Here is a 9,080-nt window from a genome sequence, read left to right as displayed (position 1 = left end):
TTTCCAAATGGCATTACTTTTTCTTTTCTAAAAATATTTTTTAGTTATACACGGACACAATATCTTTAATTTGTTTGTTTATTTTTATGTGGTGCTGAGGATCAAACCCAGTTCTTCACATGTGTGAGGCAAGCACTCTGCTACTGAGCCACAACCCCTGCCCCAAGTTTTGGTAATTTTGAATAAAGCAGTTATAAACATGATTGTGTAGGCATTGTGTAGACTTAAGTTTTTATCTCCTTTGGGTAAATACCAAGGACCACAATTACTGGATAGTTTTCTAAAAATATGTTAAATTTTCCAAGAAACTGCCAGAATGTCTTTCAAAGAGGCTGTCTCATTTTACAATGAATGAAAATATCTGTTGCTCCACATCTTTGTCAGCATGTGGTATTATCAGTGCTTTGACCTTTGTAATAAATATTATTATCTTGTTTTAATCTGCTGTTCCCTAATGACATATGATGTGAAGAATCTTTTCAAATGTTTATTTGACATCTGTGTTTATCTTATTTGTTTATTTTTTCATTTATTTAGCAGTGCTGGGGATTGAACCCAGGGCCTCACATATGCTAGGCAGGCACTCTACCACTGAGTTACATTCCCAGCTGTTTGTCTTATTGTTATTTTTTAAAATATTTTTTTAGTTGTCAATGGACCTTTATTTTATTTATTTGTATGTGGTGCTGAGAATCAAACCCAGGCCCTCACACATGCTAGGCAAGTGCTCTACCACTGAGCTGAGTGTCTATTCAGATCTTTTGTCCATGTCCCCCAGATTAATTGAGGTACAAATGACAAATAAAAATTGTGTGTATTTAAGGTATCCAATGTGATTTTTTGACATACATACTCAATGTGAAATGACTATCAAGCTAATTAAATGTATTCAGTCTCTTCACATAGTTACCTTTTTGTTTTGTGAGATCATTTAAAATCTACTTTCTTAGAAAAATTTAAATAGTTACTTAAGGCCTACTTTCTACTCAGTTTTGGTTTTTAAAAAATTTTTTTAGTTATTAATAGACCTTTATTTTATTTATTTATTTTTATGTGGTGTTGAGAATCAAACCCAGTGCCTCACACATGCCAGGCAAGTGCACTACCACTGAGACACAGCCCCAGACCCTCCATTCAATTATTTTTGTTTTGTTTTTAAGATATCTTAACAAATTTAAGACTTACTTTCTTAGCAAACTTTAAGTATAATTATTATTAACTGTAGTCACTAAGCTGCATATTAGATCTCCAAAATTTATTCATTCTGTATAACTGAATCTTTGTATCCTTTGACCAACATTTCCCTATTCCCCTTGCCTACCATCAGCCTCTGGAAAACAACATTCTAATCTTTTCTATGATTTTTTTTTAGATCCCACATATACATGAGGTCATGCAGTATTTATCTTTCTGTGCCTGGCTTATTTCACTTAGCATAATATCTTCCAAGTTCATCCCTATTTTGCAAAAAAACAGGGCTGAATAATATTCCATGTTGTATGCAGATATACATGTTTACATGTTACATTGTAATATATGTATCACATTTTCTTTATACAGTCATCTATCCATGAGTTCTGAGGTTGGTACTATATATTTATTAAAATGCTACAATAAGTATGAGAATGAAGATTATTTTTTAGATATTATTTCCTTTGAATATATACCCAAAAGAGAAATTGTTGGGCCATATGTAGTTCTATTTTCTGGAGAAGCCCCATACTGTTTTTCATAATGGTTGCATTAATTTACATTCCCATTAACATTGCACAAGAATTCTCTTTTCCGTGCATTTTCACCAATATTTAATTTTAATGTTTTGATAATATTCTAAGGTGTAACATAATATTTCCTCATATTGCTGATTTGCATTTTCCTGAGGATGTTGAGCCATTTTTGAAATATTTGCTGGTTGCTTGTATGTCCTCTTTAGAGAAATGTCTATTCACATCCTTTCCCATTTTGAATTGGGTTATCTGTTTTCTTGCTATCAAATTTCCTTAAATCCCTATTGTTCTTTTATTATTGTGGAGTTTTAAGGATACTTTGTATAGTTTGAGTAACAGTGCTCTGACAGATGGCTTCTTTCTTTCTTTCTTTCTTTTTATCCCTATTCCTTTTTATTTAATATTTTGAGGCAGAATCTCACTAAGTTGCTTAGTGTCTTGCTATGTTGCTGAGACTGGGCTTGAACTTGCTGTCCTGCTTCAGCCTCCTGAGCTGCTGGGATTACAGACATGCACCACTTTACCTGACTGTCAGATGGCTTTTGCAAATATTTTCTCCCAATCTGTGGTTTGACGTTTCACTTTCTCGACAGTGTGTTTCACAGAAGTTTTAGTAAAATCCAGCTTATCAATTTTTTCTCTTCATAGAACATTTCTTTGGTGTCATATCTAAAATGTCATCATGATACCCCAAGGTCATCTGGATTTTCTCCTATGCTACCCTTTAAGAGTTTTATAGTTTTGTGTTTTATTTTTAGTGGTGTAGTCCAGTTTGAGTCATTTTTCTGTTATGGGTTAAAGTCTGCCTAGGTTTTTTTTTTTTTTTTTTTTTTTTTTTTTGTATTTTGATATCCAGTTGTTCCAGCATCATTTGTTGAAAAGACGCTTTCTCCCTTATATTAACCTTGCTTCTTCAACAGACTAGTTGACTGTATTTATGTGGCTCTATTTCTGGGATGTTTATTCAGCTATCAATCTGTTTGTCTTTTCTTTTGCCAAAACCACACAGTAACTATTTTGGTTTGGTTACTGTAACTTGATAAAAATGCATTTTTCTATTTATTTATTTATTTCTGCTAAAGATTGAACCCAGGGCAAGTTAGGCATGGAATTGCATTCCTAGTCCTTATAGTAGTTCTTTATTTAAAAAAAATATAATTATTTTTAGTTATAGTGGACACAATATCTTTGTTTTCTTTTTACGGGGTGCTGAGGATCGAACCCTGTGCCTCATGCATGGTAGGTGAGCTCTCTACCTCTGAGCCACAACCCAGTCCCCTTATAGTAGTTCTTGAATTTGAGTAGTGTCCGTTTTCCAAATTTGCTCTTCTCTAATATTGTATTGGTTATTCAGGCTCATTTGGCTCTCCATATAAATTTTACAGTTAATTTGTTGATTTCCACACAAAACATGTTAAAGTTTTGATTAGGTTTATGTTGACTCTCTAGGTCAGAATGGGAAAACTGATATCTTGACAATATTGAGTTTTCTTATTTGTGAAAATGGATTGTCTCTCCATTTATTCCATTTTTCTTTGATTTTTTAAATTAGCATGTAAAGGTTCCTGATATACATTTTATTGCCACCCCCCCTTTGTGGTGTTGAAAATTGAACCCAGAATCTCATGAACACTAGACAAGCATTCTAACCACTGAGATACACTCCCAGCCTACTTCCCTAAGGTACGTATATTGAAAGATATACGCACTGACTGCAAATTGTGTTTTTTTCCAGTTATTACTTTATTACTCTTCTTACTTAACATGGTAAATAAAACATAACCAAGGTATTGATGAATTTTGAAGTTTCCAATAATACCAATTAGGTGCTGATAATTCATCTATAAATGGTAGCAACTTTTGATCAAGAACAACGCAAAATTTATAGCTCATCCCCAACAATGGCCATAACAAATTATCCCAGCATTGATAGTTAAAGCACTTCACAATTATATATCTCTTCTGTGAAGGTAGAAAGTCAGGTGAAATAATTTTTTAAAATCTTTTTTTTAGTTGCTGATAGACCTTTATTTTTATTTATTTGTATGCAATGCTGAGAATCAAACCCAGTGCCTCACACTGGCCAGGCAAGTAAGTGCATTACCAATGGGCCACAGCACCAGCCCGTTAATATATGTGTATTTAATTAGAGAAAGGGTCTTGCTAAGTTGCTTTGTGCCTCTCTAATTTGCGAAGGCTGGCTTTGAATTTCCAGATCCTCCTACCTCAGCTTCCCTAGCCGCTAGCATTATAAGCATGCACCACCATGTCCTGTGGAGAGATGAGATTATTTAAGGTTACTTAAGATACCATCAGTATGACCAATGTGGCAGTATCTGAGCGCTGTTCATTGTGATTTTCCACAGAGCAGTAGTTCTCAACCTTGGCAGCACACTGAAATCACTAAGGGAGCTTTTTTTTTTTTTTCCATATTTACTTTTTAGTTGTAGGTAGATACCCAATATCTCTATCCCATTTTTTTTTAATGTGGTGCTGAGGATTGAACCCAGTGCCTCATGCATGCTAGGCAAACTCTCTACCACTGAGCCACAAACCCAGCCCCACTAAGGGAGTTTTAACAATACCAACAGGTTACCACCTCCAAACATGGTAGTATAACTGGTCTGAGATGTGGCCTAGTGAATGGAATTCTAGAAGATTCCTTAATGATTCTCATGTGCAGTCAAGGTTGAGAAACACTGCCATGGAGAAAAAAAGAATATCTGACAAGTTCTGAAATATTTACTAAATGTCCATTTTAAAAGCTTAGAATTAGGCCAGTTCAGACAAGTGATGTTGACAAATGTCTAGAATAGCTAAGATAGTCTTAGAGGTAGTATTTAGGGTATATTTTTATTACTAATTTTAGGTTTCTAAGGGCCATGTTGTTAAGGTTAACATAAGTAAACAATCATGCAGAAATAATTCCAAAACAAATGGGTGGGTAATCCCAGCTACTCAAGAGGCTGAGGCAGTAGGATTACAAATTGGAGAGCAGCCTGGGCAATTTAGCGAGACCCTGTCTCAAAAGAAAATTTGGGTGAGTGGGTGGGTACTGGAGATCGAAGCCAGGGTAACTTATCACCAAGCTATATCTCCAGACTTTTCTTTTCTCTCTGTCTCTTTCTTTCTTTCTTTCTTTCTTTCTTTCTTTCTTTCTTTCTTTCTTTCTTTCTTTCTTTCTTTCTTTCTTTCTTTCTTTCTTTCTTTCTTTCTTTCTTCCTTCCTTCCTTCCTTCCTTCCTTCCTTCTTTCTCTCCTCCTCCTCTTCCTCCTCCTCCTCCTCCTCCTCCTTCTTCTTTTTTTAATCTTGAAACAGAGTCTCACTAAATTGCAGAGGGCCTTGCTTACTTGCTGAGACTGGCCTCCAATTTGCACTCCTCCTGCCTTAGCCTGCGCAGTCACTGGGATTATAGGCATGCACCACCATACCTGGCTCCCTGTCTCAAAATTAAAAATTAAAAAGATTGGGGATAGGTCTCAGTGGTATGAGCCTGAGTAAAATGACCTAGCATGAATAAAGCCCTAGTTTAGATGCCCAGTACCACACAAAAACACACAAGAAACAAAACAAAACAAAACAAAATAAAACACTGTTAAAAGAATGGAAACCCAAACCACAGATTCAAATAAAATATTTGCAAAGTACAATTATAATTAAAGGTTATATCTAGAATTTGTTGTGAACAATTAAACACCACAATTAAAATATGGGCAAAATCTGTGAACAGTTCATCAAAGAAGATATGTTAATGAAAAGATGCTCAATATCATTAGTTCTTAAGAAAATTAAAATAAAAATGAATTAGCAGGCACACCTATCAAAATGGATAAAAGACTAACAATGCTAACTATTAGCAACAAAGTGAAGAAAGCAAGATTTTCCTGCACTTCTGGTAATGTGAAGTATAATATCCACTTTAGAAACTGTCAATCTAATTAACAATCAGAGATTTTCCAAAGAATAAATATTTGTTTGGGAATGACAGAACATTGCACTGGGAATACCCATGCCACTGTGAATTATGGACATATTCAAGGAGGCTGAAGCAAATGTTTCTAAAGACAAAAAGAAAATTTTACATAAGTTACATGGATACAGGGTTCTTGGTTTTGGAAACCCCACTCAGGAGTTGGTGTCAGTTCATCGGTAGAAGTGCTATTACTGGGCAATTGTTCTGTCAAAAGCATCTTGTCTAGGGCTGGGGCTGTAGCTCAGTGGCAGAGTGCTTGCCTCGCATATATAAGGCACTGGGTTTGATCCTCAGCACCATATAAAAATAAACAAATAAAATAAAGGTATGCTGTCCATCTACAACTACAAAAAAATTTTTTTAAAAAAGCATCTTGTCTAAATTGTTGTAGTCTTTAAGAATGTTAAAGATAGACTTTGTTAAATCTGTGCATATGTGTGAAGCATGTAAAAGCATGGGGTGCTTGTACAATGAGAAGGAATTTCTTGTGGGTCGTTAGAATATCCTTGAAAAACTACTTATCTGAAACAGCAGGTATTATCCCTCACACTTCATTATTTCTCAGCTTGAATTTTGTCTGGGTCTGATAAGAATGATTTCATCTTGGTATTATTAACTTTCTCCAAACTAACTAGGTAATTTCTTAGAAGTCAAACACATACCTTCCATATGGTCCTGCCATCCCAGTCCATCAGGGGAGATGAAAGTATATATTCAAAGAAAGTACATAACAAAGATTTCTATAAAAATGTGCACAGAAACCTTATGTAATTGCAAAACATGTAAATAACACAAATATCTACCAACAAATAATGGATAAACAGAGTATAGTAAATCCATACTATGAAATATTACTCCACAATGAAAAAGAGTGGATTGTTGATATGCTCTACCATGTGTACATCTAAAATAATTATGCTGAGTCAAAGAAGCAGGGCATAAAAGATTATAGACTTATGATTTAATTTTCACAAAATTCTAAGTATAAATTAATATATATTGACCAGAGAGCAGGGCAGTGGTTATCTTGGAGAGGGTAGGAAAGAGCTGGAAGGCAATGTTACAAAAGGGTAAAAGGAGACTTTTGTCATTTCCAAAAGATAGATATATAGTGGTATATTGTGTATATACACCCATGTACTTACAAAATGGTACACTTTGAAAGTTTATTACATGTCAAGTGTACCTCAATAAAGCTATTTAAAATTCAACTATAATTATTTGGTGAGGTTTCAGGGTGTAGAAGAGAAATAAATGTGGTTAATGTACCATAATTAACAGAAAATTCAATTATCTAACTTTTGAGAAAACCTTATTCTTGCCAGTCATGGTGGCACACATCAGCAACTCAGGAGGCTGAGGCAGGAAGATCACAAATTTGAGATCAACCTGGGCAACTCAGAAAGACCCTGTTTCAAAGTAACAAATTTAAAAAGGGCTGGGGATGTAACTCAGTGATAGAATGCTCCTGAATTCAATCCTCAGTACCAATAAGTAAATAAATAATTTTAAAAATTAAAAATCCTGTTCTCATTTCAAAAATTATTCTCAGCTGGGTGCAGTAGTACATGCCTTTAATCCCAGTGGTTTGGGAGGCTGAGGCAAGATGATCACAAGTTCAAAGCCAACCTCAGCAACTTAATGAGGCCCTTAGCAACTTAGTGAGACCCTGTCTCAAAATAAAAAATAAAAAGAGCTAGGGATGTGGCTCAGGGGTTAAACACACTAGGTTCAATCCCTGGTACAACAAAACAAAACAACAGAACAACAGAACAATAAAAACCCCCAAACCAAAAATCATTTTTTTTCTTTTGCTCATTCTAATTTTCCTTTATGAGTCATTAATATTTTTGTTTACTTATGTCCTGTCTTGTTTTCTTTTTTAAAAAAATTATTTATTTTTTTAGTTTTCAGCGGACACAACATCTTTGTTTGTATGTGGTGCTGAGGATTGAACCTGGGCCGCATGCTTGCCAGGCGAGCATGCTACCGCTTGAGCCACATCCCCAGCCCCTGTCTTGTTTTCTAACCTAAGTAAGTTCTGGGTTGGCACAAGGGCACAAGGAGAATTTGTCTTTTAGGGATGGGTCCCAATGCAAAGAATTACCAAGGGTAGTTGGAATGTTATTGCCTAAGGATTAATTTCTCAGTTGAATCAGGTGCAGATCTGTCCCTGAAGCAAGAGAACAGACTAAGCAATGTTCCAGGTTCTTTTTGACAGAGTCATTAAATAGTCATATTATTACTGGTTAATCTTAAAAATAAAGGAGGCAGGTAAATGAGATAGTGGGTCTTGGCATTTGCAAATTCATATGTACTCCCACTTCTGTCCCTTATCCAAATCACAGTTATACCTGAAACAGACCTTGATTCTACAGTCTCTGGGATGGGTGGAGTGAGCATGAAATGATGTGCACATGTAAAATATGCCTAAGACATGTGAAAACATGTCAGAGGCACACCTATACCATGATTGATGGATGTAAATTTGAATCCTTTTCCTTAGAATTGCTGTAATCATGCATCACTTCTTTTAATAAAAGGAGCCTCTGGTTTTACCAGTTACATTTTACTTAAACCCCATTAGGCAGATAATGTTTTCAGTTTAAAATGTTTTTGTTTTCATAGTGAGTAGGAGAGTCCCAAAATGACCAGGAATTTTTCCAGAGTATAATTTAGAAAGAGAAACTTCCAGATCTCAAAAATAGAAACCAGAAGTCTTCAGGCTGGAATAGCACCTTACAAATGAAGTAAAGCAATTTATTAAGTTATCAAAGGGGGCTGGGATTGTGGCTCAGTGGTAGAGCACTCACCTAGCACGTGTGAGGCCCTGGGTTCGATCCTCAGCACCACATAAAAATAAATAAAATAAAGGTACTATGTCCAACTACAACTAAAAAATAAATATTAAAAAAAAGTTGTCAAAGGAATCAGGAAGGAAAAGAAAGGAAGAAAATTGGAGAAAACGAGCTCCTTAAGTGTAGATATACAAATGGTCAATGGTACATGAAAAAATGTTCAGCAAAATCAGTCATTAGGAAAATGCAAATTCAAACCACAAGATACTACTTCACATGTACTAGGATGGTTAAAATCAAAATGTCAGATATTAACAAGTGCTGAAAATATGAGCTAGTCACAAAAGACCACATATTGTATGCTTCTGTTTATATGAAATGTCCAGAAGAGACATTTCTGTCTATAGAAAGCTAATTGTTATTTTTAAATTTTTATTCCTGGGGATTGAACCCAAGGGTGCTTAACCATTGAGCCACATTCCCAGCCCCTTTCTTTAATCTTTTATTTTGAGACAAGGTCTCACTAAGTTCCTTAGGACCTTATTAAGTTGCTGAGGCTGTGGGGCTGGGGTTGTGGCTCAG

The sequence above is a fragment of the Ictidomys tridecemlineatus genome, chromosome 2 (assembly GCF_052094955.1).
Source record: "Ictidomys tridecemlineatus isolate mIctTri1 chromosome 2, mIctTri1.hap1, whole genome shotgun sequence".
Taxonomy (NCBI): domain Eukaryota; kingdom Metazoa; phylum Chordata; class Mammalia; order Rodentia; family Sciuridae; genus Ictidomys; species Ictidomys tridecemlineatus.
This window is presented reverse-complemented; position numbering follows the sequence as displayed.